Genomic DNA, 20,908 nt, shown 5'->3' with positions numbered 1-20,908 from the left:
GCTGTATATACCAGAGGCTCCTATAACTGCTAGATCCCAAAGGGGAAGGACCATGTCTAAGCAATGTGTGTATCTTCTCTTGGTGGATTACTTTACACAGAAGATGGGCTAAAACAACAAAAACCAACAAATCAAAGGGGCTGGCTAACCAGAATTCGAAGATGGTATGACTGAACTAATAAAAGTGGGAACACCAGGGTGGCTCCATCGCTTAAGCGTCTGCCTTCAGCTTAGGTCGCGATCCCAGGGACCTGGGATCAAGTCCTGAGTTGGGCTCCTTGCTCAGAGGCAAGCCTGATTCTCCCTCTGCCTGCCGCTCCCCATGCTTGTACATGCATGTGCTCACTCTCTCTCACAAATAAATAAATAAAATCTTAAAAAAAAAAAAAAAGTAGGTCTAGAGTTGCCTGAGTGGCTCAGTCAGTTAAGCATCGACTCTTGATCTCAGCTTAGGTCTAGATCTTAGGGTCACCATTTATTAACATATTCACCTCATTTCTTCTTTCCAAACATAGCTTTGTGCCACAGCAATCATGCTGTCTGCAATCATGAAAAGAAAGCCAACAAGGAGTAACCATACAAGCCAGCTCTCCATGCTGGTCATCTTATCATTATTAGGCAGGGCAATAAAAATAGCTCTCTGCTTTTAGAAAAGCACAACAGCATGATGCAATATGGCAGAAACAAATAGCATTTTGTTGAAGGGATAAGCTACCACCATCATGTTAACATCACTGTATAAATATTAAAACTTTTGTAGTTATTAAAATGTGAAATCTCCATAGTATCAGCTCACATATTTCTGTCAAGTAGTAGTAAATATACTATGTAATTTTTAAGGTTACCTGGTGTTGGGGAAATTGGGTAAAGGGAAAAAGTATTCACACTTGATCACCTCCTAGCTTTTGAGAACTATTTAAGAAAAACCTCTCCATCAAGCCAAGTAAAGTTTCTCCCTTAAGCTCAGAGTCAGAGTGTGCTCTATTTTATTGTTTAAGATGTCAGTGAAAGTGAAGGAAAATGAAAGACTGAATTAAGAGGAGAATGAGGATCTGTGCTGACAATTCTGTAATTATTTATCATAGACACACACAATGTGTGTCTCCTCCAGAATCTGCCTAGCTGTTAGGATCCTCCTGGCTCTTCCACTGTGGGTCCTGGGCACAGAATCAGCATTGGGGTACAGTAGCCCTGCTCTTCTGAGCCGAAAAGAGGAAGGCATAAACTCTACAGGAGTAGTTAGCAGGCATTTTGTAGAAAGATCTTAGTGGTGGTAGTAAATGACTTGCCTTTAACATAAAAGTGCCTTATGGATGCTTTCAAATGGGGGGAAGGGGTTAAAAAAAAAAGGCCTAGAAGTCAAAAATAATAATACTAAGTGAAAACTGAACACGCAAAGTGAAAAGTCAAAGGAATCTTTCATGTTAATAATTAACATAACTTTAAACATTTTACCTGAAATAGAAGTAAAGATCTGAGTTAAAAGTGAAATGCCACTGGATCAGAATCACTCAGGAATAGAGTTGGGCAATTTCAGTTTTTAAGTGTTGATTCTGAAGGGCACCCACAATTGAGAGCTACTGAATTAATCAACAATCTACTTAAAGTTCACTGAAATGAAACATAAGACAGAATTTGTAAATCTTAACACTAGAAAGAGATCAAATTCTCCCTTTTGGAGAAGGTAGGTACTTTAGATAAGAGTTTATTAGAAGTAGAGCCTGACAGGGATTCTTACACAAGTGATTTACTGAGGCAGTGCCTTCAGGAGAAACCTGTGAGGGAGGGAAGAAAGGCAAAACTATGGTTTCAGCTAAAGGTTAGCCTATGCCTCCTGTCTGGGAAGCTATGAAGCACAACCACACCACAGAGCCAGTCCCACCATGAGGTAAGGGAGCCAGGTTTTTGTAACCCTCATGAGGCAGTCGCTGGCTGAGAGCCATGTGAAGGGAAGGGACATAATTTCCCAGGCTTCTCTAGGAGAGATGGCTCCTACATGCTACGGCCCTTGCTAACACTCACAGCAGCTGGGGGTGGGGTGTGTGTGTGTGTGTGAGAGAGAGAGAGAGAGAGACTCTAAGCAAAAAACCATTAGTAGTAATAAAGTGACAAGTTCAACTCACTATGATCTACCAATATTAAGTATTAATCTTGTATGTACCAGACAAGAGCTATTTAAAAAACATAAAACTTCACCCAAAACAAAAACACTAATTCAAAAAGGCATATACACCCCCATGTTTACTATAGCATTATTTATAACAGCAAAGATATGGAAGCAATCCAAGTGTCCAACAACAGATGAATGGATGTGATACATACACTTACACACATGCATGCACACACACACACACAAAATTTAGTATTACTCAGCCATAAAAAAGGATGAGCTCTTGCCATTTGCAACAACATGGATGGACCTAGAGGGTATTAGGTTAAATGAAATAAGTCAGAGAAAGACAAATACTGTATGATTTCACTTATATGTGGAATCTAAAAACCAACCAACCAAACAAACAAACAAAAGCAGAAAGAGACCTATAAATACAGAGAACAAACTGACGGTTGCCAGAGGAGAGGGAGATAGCGGGGATAGAGATACTTGTTAGGTACATACAAGATTAATATTTAATATTGGTAAATGGGCAAAATGGGTGAAGAGGAGTGGGTTTCCAGGCTGGAATACAGGCTTCCAGATATGATATGAATAAGTCATGGGAATAAAAGGCACAGCACAGGGAATATAGTCAGTAATGTAACAGCACTGTATGGTGACAGATAGTAACTACACTTGTGGTGAGCACAGCATAACATAAAAACTGGACCAGGGTGCCTGGGTGGCTCAGTTGGTTAAGTGACTGCCTTCGGCTCAGGTCATGATCCTGGAGTCCCGGGATCGAGTCCCGCATCAGGCTCCATGCTTGGCGGGGAGTCTGCTTCTCCCTCTGACCCTCCTCCCTCTCATGCTCTCTCTCTCAAATAAATAAATAAAATCTTAAAAAAAAAACAAAAAACTGGACCAATCACTAAGTTGTACAGCCAAAGCTAATGTGACGTTGTGTTATCAACTATACTTCAATAAAAATAAAATAAAAACATAAAACTGACGTTAATGAGGAGAAACAGATGGGTCCTCCTTCATAGGGGGATATTGTAATACACCTCTCTCAGTAATTGACACATCATGTAGACAAAAATCAGTAAGTATATACAAGCTCTGAACAACTCAATATACAAGTTTCAGCTAATGGACTACAGAGTATACTGGAGAAGACACTTTTCTGGCACACAGGGGACATTCCATTTGTAAAATAAATGTATACTAGGACAGAAAACAAATCTCGGGCGCCTGTGTGGCTCAGTTGGTTAAGCGACTGCCTTCGGCTCAGGTCATGATCCTGGAGTCCCGGGATCGAGTCCCGCATCGGGCTCCCTGCTCGGCAGGGAGTCTGCTTCTCCCTCTGACCCTCCCCCCTCTCATGTGCTCTCTCTCTCTCATTCTCTCTCTCAAATAAATAAATAAAATCTTTAAAAAAAAAACAACAACAAAAAACAAATCTCAAATTTTAAAAATCATCATTGTAAGAGAACAAACTGATGGTTACCAGAGGGGAGGTGAGTGGAGGGATGGGTGAAATGGGTGATGGGGATTAAGGAGTGCACCTGTTGTGATGAGCACCAGGTGTTGCATGTAAGTGTTGAATCACTCTATCGCACACTCGAAACTAATATCACACTGTGTTAACTAACTGGAATTTAAATAAAAACTTTATAAAAAATCATTATTGTACAATATACATTTAGGAAACATCATAAATAAATTAGAGATAAAAACCTGAATTTTTCAAAAATTTATTAGGAAATTTTAAAACACATTGCAAATAACTCATGAGTTAAATCATAATAGAAATGAAAAAATAGGGTGCCTAGGTGACTCAGTTGGTTAAGCGACTGCCTTCAGCTCAGGTCATGATCCCGGGGTCCTGGGATCAAGTCCCACATCGGGCTCCCGGCTCAGCGGGGAGCCTGCTTCTCCCTCTGACCCTCTCCCCTCTCATGCTGTTTCTCTCTCGCTTGCTCTCTAATAAATAAATAAATATTTTTTTAAAAAGTTAAAAAAAAAGAAATGAAAAAATACTCAGAACTGAATAATAACAAAAATACTACATATCAAACCTTGTGGAATATACTAAAAGAGAGAATTTGAGGAAGTCACCAGCCTTAAGTGCTTTTATTAGAAAAAGGATATAAATAAATTAGTTAAGATCCATCTTAAAGAGTTAGATAAAAATAAATCTGAAGAAAACTAAAGGAAGGAAATAAAATCTTGAACAAAAATAAGGCACAAAGAAAGAAAAGAGAAGATTAACAAAGCAAAAGCCCTCTTTGAAGAGTAATAAAGTTAACAAACCTTTGGTAAAACTGACCAAAAAAGAAGAGAGGGCATAAATGAACAATTTTAGGAAGGAAAAGAATAATGCTACAAATGTGGTAGAGGGAAAAAGTGATTATCAACAACTATGCCAACAAATATGAAAATCAGATGAAAAAGACCAGTTCCGGGGTGCCTGGCTGGCTCAGTCCGTGGAGCACAGGACTCTTGATCTCGGGATTGTGAGTTTGAGCCCCTCACTGGGTGGAAAGATTACTAAAAAAAAATAATAAACTTTATTTATTTTATTTTTTAGATTTTATTTATTTATATGACAGAGAGAGACACAGCGAGAGAGGGAACACAAGCAGGGGGAGTGGCAGAAGGAGAAGCAGGCTTCCCGCAGAGCGGGGAGCCCGATGCGGGGCTTGATCCCAGGACCCGGGGATCACGACCTGAGCCGAAGGCAGACGCTTAACGACTGAGCCACCCAGGCGCCCCCCAAAAAATAAACTAAAAAAAGACCAGTTTCTAAAAGAGCATATATTACAATAACTGATCCAAAAATATTATACATAAAACCTAAATAGTCCCGAATCAATTAAAGAATTGAAACAGTATTTTTAAGTCTTACACACACACACACACGCCAAGGATTTTATAGTTCTATCAAATATTCAAGGTGCAGATAACTCCAATCTAACACAAACTCTAGAAAATAGAAGAATTCTCACCAAATCATTTTATGAGATTAACCGAGGTATAATGTACTGATTGGAGGCCCACATTCCAGCCAGACTGCCTAAGTTTCAAAGTTGGGTTCTACCACATAGTATCTATGTGACCCTGAGCAAGTTTCTTCACCTTTTTGCTTCAGTTTCCTCAAATGTTAGTTGGGAATAATAGTGTTACCTACTTTCTGGATCTGTTAATATATAAAATAGGGTGTAGAACATTTATATGTTTTATATATTTGCTATTGATTATATGATTATTGATAATATATACCTGCTACCAAGCCCAGACAAGAAGAACCCAATAATGGAAAATTACAAGCCAAAATAAACTTACAAACTTAGATAAGGAGTCAGCAAACATTTTCTGTACAGAGCCAGAGAGTAAACTGTTTAAACTCTGTGGTCCATATACTTTGTCACAAATACAAGCAGTCCTTGCTTTGCATGGTTCTAATACGCACAAATTTCAGTTACCATGGTTTAGTTAAGTAACACCAGTCCCCCAACAACATGGTTCAAGTTTCAGTCACCATGGTATATTAATTGTGAGTAATCACATAAAGTACAAAATTTGCTGTTAGCTCTTCAGTCTACAAATCACTATGTAAATAACAGGTGTGCATGGAGATCAGTGACCTATTACATCACTTTTTTTTCTTTTAAGATTTTATTTATTTATTTCAGAGGGGAGGGAGGGGGGAGGGAGAGAGAGAACTCCAAGCAGACTCCCCACTGAGCGAGGAGCCCCCTATGAGGGCTCAATCTCACAACCCTGAGATCATGACCTTAGCCAAAATCAAGAGTCGGAGGCTTAACCCAGGCTCTCTTCACATCACTTCTTCAAAGCCTGTTGGTGACTGGTCACTGAGCACCTGTTATTCAGTTCATGCATAAACAGTGGTGTTGCCTCCTCGTCTCCCAATGATAAACCCATGTGGCATTTTATAAAAATGAATTAACTGAGGGTAAGCAACTGCCTTCGGCTCAGGTCATGATCCTGGAGTCCCGGGATCGAGTCCCGCATCGGGCTCCCTGCTCGGCAGGGAGTCTGCTTCTCCCTCTGACCCTCCCCCCTCTCATGCTCTCTCTCTCTCATTCTCTCTCTCTCAAATAAATAAATAAAATCTTTAAAAAAAAAATGAATAACTGAAAGAGGGAACTGGCCAACAAAAATTAATGTGCAGCAAAGAATCAAAAAGTAGTAACAAGGAAGTGAAATTCAAATCAAAGGTCAATGTATCACAGAAAAAAATAGCTCACTGTGGGAATGCTGATACTACCACCATTCAGAAGACTCTCTGGATATGCTGCCGGAGGAACTCAGTGAAGGTAAGCTTATCTCCATAAATGAGGACAATGGTTTGGTGAAAAAAATGAAAATGCCTTAGAAGACGTGATGCTGGCAAGAAATCGCACATTAGAAGAACTCTGAAGATACTTTGAGCCAATGAAAACACAAAGGATAAAATGTTCTGGAAGTTAAACTGAGAAAGGAGTAGAACAGACACAGAAAAGATGCCCACTCCACATCATAAGTTATATGATAAGAAGAAGCCTGATACTGTTCAAATTATTCTTGGTAGTAGGTTTTTCCAAATAAATTTTTTCCAATAAATAAATCACAGTTTTCCAAATGAATCAATGTTTTTAATGTTTTGAATTACAGTGTAGTAAATATTAATTTTCCCATTTTTTCATTTCCCTAAATTTTATAACAGACAAGAGAGCTTTTAAAGTTTTTAAAGATCACAGAACAATCATAATTTTTCCCATTGATTACTAACTTTGCTTTGCACAGTTTCACCCTGCATGGCCATTTTTACAGTCCTGAACTACTGTGCAAAGCAAAAACTGCCTGGACTCAACACTGCCATTATACTATGAAAGCTTCCATAGACAATACACAAATGAATGAGTGTGTCTGGGTTACAATAAAAATTTATAGACACAGATATTTGAATAGTGTACATCACCTGTCTTGAAATGTTTTTCTCCTTTTGATTTTCTGTCAATTATTTTAAAATGTGGGAAACCGTTCATAAATTTTTTTTAAAGATTTTATTTCTCCATTTGAAAGAGAGAGAGAGAGAGCACAAGCAGGGGGAGGAGCAAGGGGACAGGGACAGGCAGACTCCCGCTGATGGGGAACCCAAGCACCCTGAGAGATCACAACCTGAGCTGAAGACACACGCTTAACCGACTGAGCCACCCAGGCGCCCCTTAGCTCATAAATTATACAAAAATAGACGGTAGGCTGAATTTGACCTTGAGCCATAATTTGCTGACTCCTAACTTAAGTGAAAAAAAATCCTAAAATAAACATTAGCAAATCAAATCAAGTAATGTAGAAAAGATACATCTTGAACCAAGCTGGCTAATAAAACCTTAGAAGAATCTATCAATGTATTCACTACATCAAAACAGATTAAGTAGGGAAACTAAAAGCTCATCTCTCAATAGAATCAAAAAAGCCTCTGGGGAAAAAAAAACAACAACTCCTAACAAATCAGGATGGGAGGATCCTTTATCTGACAAAGGTTATCTATAAAACAAAACCAAACCTGCCACAAGCATAATTCTCTTGAGATAGGACAGAAATAAGAATGCCTGCTATTGCGGCTACTAGCCAGTACTGTACAATGAGCCAAGGAAAAAAACTAAGAGCATAAGGATTATAAAGAAATAATAACAACAGTCATTGTTTGCAGGAAACAACTATACACAGAGGAAATAAATAAACTATTAAAATTAATAAATGAAGGGCGCCTGGGTGGCTCAGTCGTTAAGCGTCTGCCTTCGGCTCAGGTCATGATCCTAGCATCCTGGGATCGAGCCCTTCTTCGGGCTCCCTGCTCCACGGGAAGCCTGCTTCTCCCTCTCCCATGACCCCTGCTTGTGTTCCCTCTCTCGCTGTGTCTCTCTCTGTCAAATAAATAAATAAAAATCTTTAAATAAATAAATAAAATTGGTAAATGAATTTAGCAAGGTTGTTGAACTCCAGGCAAATTATTAAAACACAGCTGTATTTCCACATACTAGCAAAAACAATTGGAAGATACTTTTTTAAATATCACTTACAGTGGCATTTTTCTGCAAAATTTCTAAGAATAACTTTAATGAAAGACATCTTGAGGGCACCTGGGTGGCTCAGTGGGTTAAGAGTCTACCTTCAGCTCAGGTCATGATCCCAGGACTCTGGGATCGAGTCCCACATTGGGCTCCCTGCTTAGCGAGGAGTCTGCTTCTCCCTCTACTCTTCTCGCCTGCTCCTGATCTCTCTCTTTCTCTCTCAAGTTAATAAAATCTTCTAAAAAATAAAAATAAAAAATACATATCCTGGACTACTACACAGAAAACAAAAAATTGAGAGAAATTAAACATTTAAATAAAGACAGGATATATCATGATCATGTACTATGGACTAGAAGACTCAAATTTTAAAGATGTCAATTATACCCAAACTGATTTGCAGATTGAACCTTTACAAGCAAAATCCCAGTAGGTTTTCTTTTAATTCAAACTGAAAAGCTGATTCTAAATTTTGTACAAAAATGCAAACAGCTAAGACAGTCTTAGAGAACTTAGAAGACCTGGGGCGCCTGGGTGGCTCAGGTCATGATCCCAGAGTCCTGGGATCGAGTCTCACATCAGGCTCCCTGCTCAATGGGGAGTCTGCTTCTCCCTCTGCCCTTCACCCTGTTGTGCTCTCTCTCGCTTGCTCACTTCTCTCTCAAATAAATAAATCAAATATTAAAAAAAAAAAAAAAAAGAACTTGGAAGACCTTAAGCTACTAGATATCAAAACTCACTGCTGGATTAAACCATATGAAATTGTTAAAAAGTGATGACCTACAAATATGACGATTTCATATGTTTCAACTAATATAAATAAACATTGGGGCGCCTGGGTGGCTCAGTTGGTTAAGTGACTGCCTTCTGCTCAGGTCATGGTCCCGGAGTCCTGGGATCGAGTCCCACATCCGGCTCCCGGCTCAGCGGGGAGCCTGCTTCTCCCTCTGACCCTCTCCCCTCTCATGCTGTTTCTCTCTCTCTCAAATAAATAAATAAAATCTTTAAAAAAAAAAACAAACAAAAAAACACTGAATTGAAGACATTAAGGTAGTGGGACAACCACCAAGAAAGAGGCCAATACAAGTGAACAGTTTCAAAATAAAACCACTACATATGGTAACTTAATTTATCACAAATGTGACACTTGCAGAGCAGTAGGTAAAGAACCCTTTTTTCAATAAATGGTGCTGGGTCAACTGGATATCCAATTATAGGGGAAGATATATCCTGAGTTCTATCCCACACAATGCACCAAAATCAATTCCAGGTAGATAACAGGCCTAAATGATAAAACAATGAAGCTTCTAGAAGATAACAGGGAGAGTATCTTCATGATCGTGGGAGTAAGCCACAATTTCTTAAACAGGTCACACAGATCACTAACCATAACCATAAAAATGATAAATTAGACTACATTAAAGGTAAGAATTTGTGTCCATCCAAATATTCCATTAAGAGAGTGAAAGGCAAACCACAGATTGAAGAAGATACTTGCAATACATAAAAACAACTCACATATGGGATATATAAAGAAATCCTACAAATAAAAAAAAAAGATAAGGCCGGGGCGCCTGGGTGGCCCAGTCGGTTGAGCATCCAACTCTTGATTTCAGCTCAAGTCATATCTAGGGGTCATGAGATCGAGCCCCGTGTCAGACCCTGGGCTCAGTGAGGAGTCTGCTTGAGATTCTCTCTCCCTCTCCCTTTGTCCTTCCCTCTGCTTGCACTCTCTCTCTCAAATAGATAAAATCTTAAAAAAAAAAAAAAAAAGCCACCTCTTACAAGAGACTATCCAAATAACCAATAAACATATGAAAAAGTGCTTACTTTTACTAATCACAGGGAAAGGCAAATTAAAACTACACTGAGATCCAATAAATAGGTATTCAAATAACAGAACTGCTAAAATGAAAAAGACAGACAATATCAAGTGTTAGAAAGGATGAGCAGCAACTGGACTTCTCATACACTGATATAAATTGATATACTCAATAGTATGTTATTGTTTATAAGGTAGAATTTGTACATATCCTCAGACCCAGGCCTTCCATTTCTAGTTATCTCTAATAAACTTTTACATACCTTTATAAGAATGTCAAAGCAGCATTATTCGTAAGAAGAATCTAGAAACAACCCAAAGATACATCAACAGAGAATGGATTAAATTTTATATTAATGAAATAAATAACAGCATTGAAAATGAATTAACTACAGATATACACACAGACATGGATGAATTTCAATAACACGGTGTTTAAAAAATTATACATTTATACTCAAACTATTAAAATAAACACAAGGGGAGTCTGCATGGCGCAATCAGTTAAGCATCACTCTTGGTTTCAGCTCAGGTCATGATCTCAGGGTTGTGAGATCAGGCCTCCATGCTCAGCGTGGAGTCTGCTTAAGATGCTCTCTCCCTCTCCCTCTGCCCTCCCACTCATACTCTCTCTCCCTCGAAAATAGATAAATAAATCTTAAAAAATAAACACAAGGAAAGGCACAAATGTCAGGACAGTGATACTCTCTGAGGGGAAGAAAAACTCAATAGGGAAGGGACAAATAAGGGGCTTAGGAAAGTCCAATTTTGTAAGCTGGCTAGTAGATTCATGGATGTTTATCTTTTTATTCTTTATTTTATTTTATTCTTTTTATTCTTTAAATTTTACATATATACTGTTTTACATAGAGAAAGATACAAAGTATCAGAGCAAAAAAAATGGGGGAGGATAGGGGAGACAGGGATGATGGAAGGAGCAGGGAGACAAGGATGGGGGGGGGGAAGAGAAAAACAAAGAAAATTCCCCAAACAGTACCTATCAAGTTATAAGAAATAGATTGGCCTCTGATTTCTAATAGTGACACTAGAAAGCAATGGAATGATGCCTCTAAAACTGAGAGAAATTATTTTGAACCTAGTTTTATACCCAACCTATTAAGTGAAGACAAAAATGAAAAATTCAAACATGCAATAAATCTAAAAAGTTTATCTTTCAAATACTCTTTCTGAAAATTAACTTTCAGTGCAGACACCAGGAAAATGACAAATGAACACAGCATCACAGGAAAGCCACAGTATCCAACAGTACAATTAACCTGTAAGAGAAATGAAAATTCTAGGATGATGGTGATGCACTAGATCTAGAGACAACTCTGTACAAAATTAACCTTTCCACAAACAGTATAATTTTAAAAAGCTGAACGACCTTAAATATGTGGTACAGATGGCATATTTTTCTGCCATCAAGGGGGAAAAAAGTCAATTAAAAAAGGCAGGGATGGGGCGCCTGGGTGGCTCAGTTGGTTAAGCGACTGCCTTCGGCTCAGGTCATGATCCCGGAGTCCTGGGACCGAGTCCCACATCGGGCTCCCTGCTCAGCGGGGAGTCTGCTTCTCCCTCTGACCGTATCCCCTCTCATGCTGTTTCTCTCTCTCTCTCTCTCAAATAAATAAATAATTAAAAAAAAAAAAAAAGGCAGGGATGGGCACCTGGCTGGCTCACGCAGAGCAGCATGCGGTTCTCGATCTCAGCATTGTGGGTTCAAGTCCCACATTGCGTATAGAGATTACTTAAAAATAAAAATCTTTAAAAAAAAAAAAAAAAACAGGCGGGGCTATTACTGCAGGGGGACTATACAAGAAAGTATTGATTCAAATATAATGCAAATGGAGCTGTGGCATTGTTTTGAGCTAATTATTTTAAGAAAAGAATGAATACTTAGGTTTAGAACATTCTCATCAGATTTACTAACACAGGATGGGTCCATGAAGAATGATACGTTTAATTCTTAGGTACAAAAGGTCTATGTAATGTATCACAGAAAGAAAAACGGAGGGAGAATGGACAGGGATAACGCTAAAGCAGCAGCTGAAACCAACTGAAAGGCTTGTGCTGACTCTCCAAACTGAACCTTAAGTGGGCAGAAGTCAAAAAGAACTTTGCCTCCTCGCTGGAATGTGCTTCTCTATTGGTCTGCAAGTCTGCATGTGCTGACCTTTAAAAGACAGTGTAAGGTTTGTCTGTTCTCCCTTCTGCTAGTGGGCTGATAGACTGAACATGGGTGGACAATGACTTGGTCGCTCTGATGTTGGCTGTATTCAATATTCTACTGTATTTCTTGTACACTGGGAGATTTTTGCCATAGATGCATTTTTAATCCTTCAAAAAATAAGCAAGGCATAATGAGATATAAGAGAAGTTTAAACCACAAAGGAAATTAAAAAAGAAAATAACATGATATAACCATCTTGGGGGGGAGCTTTTCTAAATATAACAAGCACCAAAGAGTTTACAAACTAAAATTGCAAAGACTTCCAAACTATACTTCTTCCAAGAAATCTGGAAGTAAATTCTGAGTAATCAAAGGTACAAAAAGTGACCTGCAGGGGCCCTGCCTGGTGGCTCAGTCGGTTAAGCATCCCACTCTTGATTTCGGCTCAGGTCATGATCTCAGGGTTTTGAGATTGAGCCTCGAATCAGACTCTGTGCTGGCCATGGTGCCTGCTTAAAGATTCTCTCTCTCTCTCTCTCTGCCACCCCCCCACCCCCCCCCCTTAAAAAAAGAAAAAGTGACATGCAATAGGAAATACAGAATTAAAGATCGTATAAGTTAAATAAGAGTGTGGCAGAGATGTGCTCAGTGCTCCTCAGTCCTGTTTCTTCTTCCTGGGTACTGTTCCTTCTTCTTGGGTACTCACCAAGACAACATTTCCTACCACCCTTACAGTTACAAGTTGAGACCATATGACTGGGTTCTAGTCAATGAAATGACAGCTTAAGTAATATGCTCTACCACAAAAACATTAATGAAATCCTCCTTGCTGGGGCTCTTTGTTGTCAACCAAATGAATACAAAGGATCCACTGGAAGATTCCAAGACACCAGATGGAAGGAGATGGAATTCTTCAATCATCACATGAAGCAAGAAATAAACCTTTATTGTATTAAGCCACTGAAATGCTAGATAGGTTAAAGCAGAGAGCATTAATTACCGTTAATACAGGGATCTTACGTATCTAACCTCCTCATTTTACAAATAAGGAAACTGATGAACAAAGTAACTTTCTAAAAATTATACTAGTTGGTAGAATACCATGTCTCCTGACTTTCCATCAGGAACTTTTACCCAGTAAAAGATTTCCATGCTAAATTCTGAATTAATATTATTATCCAAATATGTGTTACAAGACCACAAAAAGGCAGCAAGATAGACAATTTCTCATATGAAGACGAGGGACTTTAAATTTCTACAAAAATGCTTATGAAAATCTCAGAGGCAACCATCCCAAATACTATGATTGACATTATCTCTCACATTCTGACTTGCATCAGCAAAATTTGGCCGAAGTTATTAAAAACTTTATATACCACAAAAGGCAATAAATTACATAAAATTTGATATAATTTGCTATTCTACTACCCTCATTTTGTAAGGAGTATTTGAAAAGTATTATACTATCCATCTAAGTATATCATGTGAAAATGATATTTGTTATCATTTCTATTTAGAGCACTGGGCATTAGGCCTGTGGCCAAATATATAGCTTCTGATTATGCCTTTATTAATACAGGAGAAGGAAAAAAAAAAAAAACCTCCAAGCTTTTAACAATTCAAGTCAATGGGGCGCCTGGGTCGCTCAGTTGGTAAAGCATCTGCCTTCAGCTCAGGTCATGATCCCAGGGTCCTGGGATCGAGCCCCGCATCGGGCTCCCTGCTCAGCGGGGAGCCTGCTTCTCCCTCTCCCTCTACCTCTGCTTGTGCTCTCTCTGTCACATAAATAAAATCTTTAAAGAAAAACAAAAAAACAAAACTCAATACTAAATACATAAACTAAATACAAGGTCTCTGACAAGTTACTTCACTTTATTTATAAAAAGAATTATCCAGTAAGTCCTTTGAAGCCTTTCATTTTGATTACGATTTGACTCTGGTCAGGCCAACAAAATGTACTGAATATTTATTAGACGGAACCAAATAAAATTGTTGGCATTTGACTTTTTTACCAATAAAAACCATATTTTCGTATAGCTTGATCTAATACTAAGTGCCATGTGGCTGCCATTAAAAAAAAGTACTCATTTTTTTTAGGTATACACACTTTTTTTTTTTTAAGATTTTATCTATTTATTTGACAGAGAGAGACACAGCAAGAGAGGAACACAAGCAGGGGGAGTGGGAGTGGGAGAAGCAAGCAGGCTCCCTGGGAGCCCGATGTGGGGCTCCATCCCAGGACCCTGGGATCATGACCCGAGCTGAAGGCAGACACTTAACCAACTGAGCCACTCAGGTACCCCTGTATACACACTTTTTTAGAAGAAAAACTAGTACGCTGATTTAGGGATTCCTGAACTGTCGTAGTTAGAGAGAAAAACCTTTTACGCATTCTCTTCTCCTGAGTACTTGCAGCTCTGTGCTATTTACAAAGAAACTACACAAATTCAGTTAATTAATATATTGGATCAGAATATTAAATCAGATGTTTTGGCCAAAATTGCTGCAGTTACTGTGTAAACATAAATCCTACTTATCATTCTATCAGTTTCGACTTCTGCTTAAAGATTTAGGATTAAGTTTGCCTGTCGGCTCACAGAGCATTACATTACTTATAGTTAGCCATTCCCATGAAAGCCTAATCGTGAACGCTCATAATACATCCCAATCAAACACAAAGTTTTCTCTAAAAACTTTCACCATTCATACAAAACAGGAATTTAGACCAGCCCTCAAGATAGAGGTCTGTTTCTTACTAAATCCCTTACATCATGTATTCCAAAAAATCCCACACTATTCCAAAGACAATGCCAAGAACCAAATCAACATACTTTTACAAAATTGCTGCAGTTCATCTAAGTATATCTAATGAATACCATTAACTTGCATTCTTAAGAGTATATGAAAAATTAGGGTGATGTACGAAAGTGCTGGATTACTATACTGTATACCTGAAACTAATTTAACATTGTATGTTAACTAACTGGAATTAAAAAGAACAAAAACAAAAACGGGGTGCCTGGGTGGCGCAGTCATTAAGTGTCTGCCTTCGGCTCAGGTCATGATTCCAGGGTCCTGGGATTGAGCCCCACACTGGGCTCCCTGCTCCGCGGGAAGCCTGCTTCTCCCTCTCCCACTCCCCCTACTTGTGTTCCCTCTCTGGCTGTGTCTATCAAATAATAAATAAAATCTTTAAAAAAACAAAAACAAAACAAAACAACAACTTAAGGGACGCCTGGGTGGCTCAGTCATTTAAACATCTGCCTTTGGCTCAGTTCATGATCCCAGGGTCCTGGGGTCGAATCCTGCCTCTGCCTCCTTGCTCAGCGGGGAGCCCGCTTCTCCTTCTGCCTGCCGCTCCCCCTGCTTGTGCTCTCTCACACACAAATAAATAAAATTAAAAAAAAACCCAAAACCTTAAAACTAAGTATGTAATGGGGCGCCTGGGTGGCTCAGCTGGTTAAGCAACTGCCTTCGGCTCGGGTCATGATCCTGGAGTTCTGGGGTCGGGTCCCGCATCGGGCTCCCTGCTCGGCAGGGAGTCTGCTTCTCCCTCTGACCCTCCTCCCTCTCATGCTCTCTGTCTCTCATTCTCTCTCTCTCAAATAAATAAATAAAATCTTTAAAAAAAAAAACTGGGGCGCCTGGGTGGCTCAGTTGGTTAAGCGACTGCCTTCGGCTCAGGTCATGATCCTGGAGTCCCTGGATCGAGTCCCGCATCGGGCTCCCTGCTCGGCGGGGAGTCTGCTTCTCCCTCTGATCCTCCCCCCTCTCATGTACTCGCTCTCTCTCTCAAATAAATAAATAAAATCTTTAAAAAAAAAAAAAACTAAGTATGTAAAAATTTATTTCCCTTGTCTTTAGTATTTTTCTAGAAGAATCTTAACTCTTCCAAATAAAACCACCTTCTGGATAAAATGCAGTCTGAAGTCAAAGGAGGAGATAACCCTCTTATCTCTGTAGGCTAAATGCCAAAATGTAAGTTTTTCAGACTTCAGTTTTGCTATTAGAGTAAGTGGTGTAAGTCATCCTTCGATCGTATGCAGATTTTAAGCAATGAACACCACATACATCATTATTCCCATATACAAGTGCCACCGATTAATTAGCTTAAACTAAAAACAAGGAAACGAATCAAGCTATAAAAGTGTTATGTCCTCCATAACTATGAAAATACTGTCCACTGTCAGCTTTACTGTTTCCTCTCATCACAACTACCCCCCCAAACCCCACTAATCAATATAGCTTTCACTGCATTACAATTTACCATTTACTTGAAGAAACTGAAATACAAAAATGCACCATCAATTATTATGTGCATATCCACCAGATACTGACTGGAGGCAGCAAGTATGCCAAGAATTCAAGTTAAGCAGGGAAGACTCCTCTGTTGCCTACGGGAGGCTACCTTTGGAGAAAGCGGAACATCTCCTAAAGTACTTAGACTAATAAAATTTCCTGATATCCTCGAATTATAAATGGTCATTGTTTCACAGTTCAAGTGAATACATGCATAATATATAAAACAATAAGGAGTAAAAGAGGGAACCCTGAACTATCCAGTTTACTCTCAGACTTTACAACTAGTAAAGTGAGATCCAGGGGCGCCTGGGTGGCTCAGTCGTTAAGCGTCTGCCTTTGGCTCAGGTCATGATCCCAGGGTCCTGGGATCGAGCCCCACATTGGGCTCTCTGCTCAGCAGGGAGCCTGCTTCTCCCTCTCCCACTCCCCCTTCTTATGTTCCCTCTCTCGCTGTGTCTCTCTCTGTCAAATCAATAAATAAAATCTTAAAAATAAATAAATAAAGTGAGATCCAAAGAGGTTTCCCCCGCCCAAAGGCATCTGGCTAATTAGTGGCAAAGCTAAAGTCAGAATCAAAGTCTTCCAACTCCCAACCAGCCCAAAGTTCCCTCTGTAGGGTGAGTACTCGCTGAACCTGCAAGAGAGGCACTCCTTCAGAGTTCATAAAGTAGCAATCCGAGGTCTAACAAGGCCCTTCATGCGTTCGCCTACAGATTGCTTTGGAAAAGTTGTGCCAACAGCTCAAAAATCAGAAATTTTTGCATGAAGTACAGACTTACAGCTTCTTTCAAAAAAAAAATCATACAATCAGACAACCAACACGCATTCCCACTCAGCAATAATATACTGGAGCTGAGAAATAAAACGCCTTCTGTAGACATCCACTCAGTGTATTCAGCATAATCTTATTTGAAGATTCACTTGGAATTCACTTATTCCAGGATTCACTCCACCTTCACTGCCAGGATGCTGTAGGAGTTTTAAGTAAGAGACTCCTGAACTAGAGCTATTTAAGTCATCATCAATTCTAAACAGTTCCTCATGGTGGTAGGATTTTGGCTATGTTTTAGTGGCTGGGTTTACCTAAATCACAAAGTCACTAGATAGGAAAGATGGGAGACAGAAAGAAAATTAAAAAACAAAACAAAACAAAACAAACCCACACTATGAGCACAAGCAGAACTCAACTGATACATCTAAAAGGTCTTACTTTCCTAAGAAACAATAACCACTAATTCTTCTTTCAAGAGTTTGTCAATGACATGAAAAGCCCCATTCTGACATGTCTGCTTTAAGGAAAGAGCAAGAATGCATATTCATGCGCGCCTGGGTGGCTCAGTGAGTTAAGCATCTGCCTTTGGCTTGGGTCATGATCCCAGGACCCTGCTCAATGGAAAGCCTACTTCTCCCTCTCCCTCTCCCTCTGCCCCTTCCCTCCACTTGTGCTCTTGCTCTAGCTCTGCTCTCTCTCAATAAATAAAATCTTTTTTAAAAATCCATATTCATATTTCTTAAAACAGTAATTTCAGTGGTTTAAAATCCTATATATTGTAATATATAGGATTGGCAATGTATAATGCCATTTTACATGATCTTTTAAGATTTATTACTACAGTTGACCCTTGAACAACTCGGGGGTTGAGCGGAACCAACCCCAACACAGTCAAAAATCCATATATAACTCTTGACTCTGCCAAAATTATCTACTAATTAGCTACTGTTGCCCAGAAACCTTACTGTTAACATAAAGTCGGTTAACACATATTTTGTATGTTATATATATTATATATTATATTCTTACAATAATGTAAGCTAGAGAAAAGAAAACATTAAGAAAAATCATCAGGAAGAGAAAACACATTCACAGTCCTGTCCTGTATTTATCCAGTAATAATTGCGGTTAAGTGGACCAGCACAGTTCAGACCTGTGTTGTTCAAGGGTCAACTCTATTAGCTTTCCTCCCAGTTGTCCTTAATATTTTTTCTTTTTTAAGATTTTATTTATTTATTTGAGAAAGAGCAAGACAGAGCGAGCACAAGCTGGGGGTGGGCAGAGGGAGAGGGAGAAGCAAACTCCCCGCTGAGGAGGGAGCCCAACACAGACACAGGGCTCGGTCCAAGCCAAAGCCAGGATCATGACCTGAGTCAAAGGCTCAACTACTCAAGTGAACCACCCAGGTACCCCTCATTTTCTTTTGTTATCAAGGTAAAATGTACAGAACATACAATTAACCATTTAATTTTTTTATTTATTTTTTAAGATTTTATTTATTTGACAGAGAGACACAGCGAGAGAGGGAACACAAGCTCCCCCTAGTGGGAGAGGGAGAAGCAGGCTACGGGATGAGCAGGGAGCCCGACAGGGGGCTCGATCCCAGGACTCTGGGATCATGACCTGAGCCGAAGGTAGACGCTTAACGACTGAGCCACCCAGCCACTCCTACAATTAACCATTTTAAAGTGTGCCATCTGGGGGCATCCACCTCTCTCTAGTTTCAAAATGTCTTTAATTAATTTTTGATTAGAGATGCACTAAACCAAACACAGAAGAGACCACTGTATTGTCAATTAATTCATCACATCTCAAGAAAGGCCTAAATTGACATTCCAAATTTAAGTGTATCCTGAGCCTCTTTATCATTCTAATCTCTTTCTACACGTGGCAAGCCAGAGTGAGTAGGTATTGTGCCAAATACCTTTCACCTTCTATGTATCAGTAGTATTCTATCAGAAAACCCACACTCCTGCCCTGAACAAAACCACAAAGTCAGGCTTATTGTGTGCTTAAGCCTACCCAGCCAGCTTTTGTTCCAACAAATGCTTCAGACATTGCAAACTACTTAGGAAGGAATGATCTCATCCTACTGACCCAACAGCCAACTTTATCAAAAAGCTTTTTGTTACAAGCTGTGATAACCCAGGAAACCAGATCTATTTTTGTTTGAGCAAGGAAAAGGAAAAGAAATCACAGGGAAAAAACAGCTCACATACTGACCATTAAAAAAGAAAAATCACTTACTCTACAGAATTTTCCCCTGTCTTTGGTGTCTGGCCACAAGTGAACAAAGAGAAAGACTTTTTTTTTTTAAGATTTTATTTATTTATTTGACAGAGAGAGAGAGACAGTGAGAGAGGGAATACAAGCAGGGGGAGTGGGAGAGGGAGAAGCAGGCTTCCCGCCGAGCAGGAAGCCCGATGCGGGGCTCGATCCCAGGACCCTGGGATCATGACCTGAGCTGAAGGCAGATGCTAAACCGACTGAGCCACCCAGGCGTCCCCAAAGAGAAAGACTTTTAGAACTGTTTAATGCCAGGAAAAAAATCATTATTATGGCAATTAAAAAGGAAACTTCATATTGTGCTCCAAATAATGAACCTACCTTGGGTCCAATTTATATAAAAAATAAGGGTTCCTCTCCGCTTATAGTCTAGATACTATTCTAATCACTTTACTTATATTAATTCAATTACTACGTTGAACGTTTCTAGTACCTAAGTACATTATTATCTCCATTTAAAATGAGGACACCAATGAGGCACCTGGGTGGCTCAGTTAAGCATCCAACTCTTGGTTTGGGCTCAGGTCATGATCTCAGGGTTGTGGGATCAAGCCTCGTGTTGGGCTCTGCATAGGGCATGAAGCCCTTAAGATTCTCTCTCCTTCTCCCTCTGCCTTATCCCCGCCCTTGCGTGCATGCTCTCTCTCCCCTAATTGAAAAATTATAATTAAATAAAAATGAAATAAAATTTTTAAAATGAGGACACCAAGGAACTTAGATAGAGGTTAAGCCTGAGATTATTCAGTGAAGTGGTAGACCCCAGGTGTCTGGGTGGCTCAGATGGTTAAGCGTCTGCCTTCCGCTCAGGTCATGATCCCAGGGTCCTAGGATCGAGTCCCGCATCAGGCTCTCTGCTCCTTGGGAGCCTGCTTCTCCCTCTGTCTCTCTCTCTCTGTCTCTCATGAATCAATAAATAAAACCTTTAAAAAATAAAAAATAAAGTGGTAGACCCCAACTGCCTCTCACAGCAATTTTTATTTTTTTATTTAAGATTTTATTTATTTATTTGACAGAGAGAGAGTGTGTGCAAGCACAAGCAGGGGGAGAGGCAGGCAGAGGGAGAAGGAGAAGCAGGCTCCCTGAAGGGTAGGGAGCCCAGTGCCAGGACTGATCCCATGACCCTAAGATCATGACCTGAGCCAAAATCAAGATTTAGACACCTAGCTGACTGAGACACCCAGGCACTCCTATTCCCCCTATTTTTTAAATTCTTAAAACAAGTTGTCATTTATCATTTACTGTATTGTGGTGCTCTAAGGACATGGATGTGCCTCCTCTCTGCTTGGCTTCAAGCAGGAATCCTGTCATGTATGGAGCTATGGCCAAATGCTTTAACACAGGGTTCACACCTAGAGACCCCTGCCCAAGCAGTGCC

At 39.6% G+C, this 20,908-nt stretch overlaps 1 protein-coding gene across 2 annotated transcripts in view; it reads right to left on the bottom strand.

The window, feature by feature from the left end:
- MAP4 (microtubule associated protein 4) overlaps window positions 1-20,908 on the bottom strand; it is a 200,329-nt gene that overhangs the window by 139,138 nt on the left and 40,283 nt on the right. Inside the window, exon 1 of one of the 2 annotated variants that reach the window (XM_034998404.1) lies at window positions 10,264-10,417. The exons of the other annotated variant lie outside the window; for it this stretch is intronic. The gene's annotated coding sequence lies outside the window, so the exon portion shown is untranslated. Of the gene's footprint in view, window positions 1-10,263; window positions 10,418-20,908 lie in introns of those variants that run through there. 2 annotated transcript variants of the gene reach the window in all.

The sequence above is a fragment of the Mirounga leonina genome, unplaced genomic scaffold, assembly GCF_011800145.1.
Source record: "Mirounga leonina isolate KUSES-001 unplaced genomic scaffold, KU_Mleo_1.0 Mir_94, whole genome shotgun sequence".
Classification (NCBI taxonomy): Eukaryota; Metazoa; Chordata; class Mammalia; order Carnivora; family Phocidae; genus Mirounga; species Mirounga leonina.
This window is presented reverse-complemented; position numbering and strand designations above follow the sequence as displayed.